This window comes from Meleagris gallopavo, chromosome Z (genome assembly GCF_000146605.3).
Source record: "Meleagris gallopavo isolate NT-WF06-2002-E0010 breed Aviagen turkey brand Nicholas breeding stock chromosome Z, Turkey_5.1, whole genome shotgun sequence".
Taxonomy (NCBI): Eukaryota; Metazoa; Chordata; class Aves; order Galliformes; family Phasianidae; genus Meleagris; species Meleagris gallopavo.
The window spans coordinates 37,686,837-37,688,632 of NC_015041.2; the positions used below are offsets into that span (position 1 = coordinate 37,686,837).

Consider the following 1,796-nt stretch of genomic DNA (forward strand, 5'->3'; position numbering starts at 1 on the left):
TTTGTTGTTTTTTTTTTTTCCCATTAAGGAGTATTTTCACATATGGGTCCTGAAGCTCCTAGAACCACCTGCCTTTTGAGAATGCTTAGTGAAGATGCAAATACTTTGGTATCTTAATGTTTTCACTATTTTTTCTTGCAATATATTTTGCTATCTCTATTGCCTTGCAATACTTCTGCAAGCAACTAGAATAAAAAGTAGCTTTGCTGTTCTAGCAAAGGCCTCTTAAAGAAAATACGTGGATTGTGTAAATGAAATTTCTGATCAAAGCTAATTAAGAAGGTTTTAAATACTGCTTGCGCAAAACCTGCAGGTGGCTGAAACAAGGGGAAGAGATAATGGCACGCCTTGGCTGAAAAAATGCACTTCTCAGTTTTATGTTATTTCTCAGTGGCATTGCAAAAGTAGTAAACAATCATTCTCTTGCTAAAGTGTTATGAGTTTTAGTCAGTTCTTTGGTTTGTTTTGATTTATAGTTACAGAAAATAAGAGAAAAAGAGTTCAGAATTGTGAATACTTGTGGGGTCATTCACTTTTTTTCATCTTGCCTCTACATTAATTGTGCAGATAGCTTTGTGATTGTTGAAGTAGATTTACTACTTTTGTCATGTTTAGCTTTTGGACTGAGTATCCTGAGACTTGCCAACCAAATGCTGTCTTCAGGATGGAACATCATATGTGGAGGCTGTACTCTTGACTATTGTATGTGTTGTTCTGTGTACACTTTTTTGCATCTTACAGATTTAGTGGTATGTATCAGTGTATTAGCCTGGTGTAAGTTATTGTGTTAAATAATCATCTAGCCATGACGTTACAGAGAATGTCGGAGGTTCTGATCCTGCTGGGTTAGAGATGATCATGAAAGGGCAACAAATTTGCTAAAGCGGGTTTATTCATTTTAATTCTGCTGCAGTTGCAAGCCATCTGACTGTGCATTTTAAATACCCTGCTGCAGTGCATCTGCTTCAGTTTGCCCAAAAGAGGGGAATTAAAGATCATCAGTATTAAAAACCGTACTGTGGGGAGGACGTAAGGATAGACCTTGAAACCAGATCAGACTAATAAAAATGAGTTTTCTTACTCTTCTATGATTGACTTTGCCCAGAAGCAGTTGCTGTGCGAAATGGTGCATTGCTCAGGAAATTATTGGGAGTGGTATCCAAGCAAAGCTACTCTGTGTACATCATGTTTGTTTATATGAATTGAAATGATTTAGTTAATAGTCTTAAATACTAAATTCCTCCTGCCTCTGCTTCTTCTCCTTTTTCTTTTTATCATTGAACTTTTGAGTGTTTCCTGAAAGAGCTGCAGATTTCTGACATGTTTTGGAATTGAAGAATGGAATTTGTGTTGTGTTGTGGTCCTGCTTATTGATAGGACACCCCTGTTGTTTCAAAAAGTAGGAAGAGATATCAGGCAAATTTAAACTTCACGTGTTTGGATCTTTTGAACTCACAAGTGAAGTACTTTCAACCATTGTTGAAAGAAACAATGGGTCTCAGCAGCTCTGGAATCAACATGCTTCTGCTTGGCAGCTCAGTAAGCAGAGTAGCTGCCAGGGTTAGCTTACTGCTTTTTGCTGTTATCTAAGGTATGTAATCACTTTATCAGTTCAGAGAAGAAAATGCATAGGGTAATGTGATGAAGCTGCTGATAAGAGAGAATAGGCAGTTGTGGAAGTGTATATTTATGATCTGAAAAATGTTTTCCTTTAGAGCATTCAGTTAGAGAAATCTTTTTTAGGCCATGTGGGATCTGATTTCAGTAGTAAACAGTGAGTATGTAGGCAGAATATA

At 36.9% G+C, this 1,796-nt stretch overlaps 1 protein-coding gene across 1 annotated transcript in view; it reads left to right on the top strand.

The window, feature by feature from the left end:
• DAPK1 (death associated protein kinase 1) overlaps positions 1-1,796 on the top strand; it is a 145,244-nt gene that overhangs the window by 55,496 nt on the left and 87,952 nt on the right. The gene's annotated exons all lie outside the window — the stretch shown is intronic.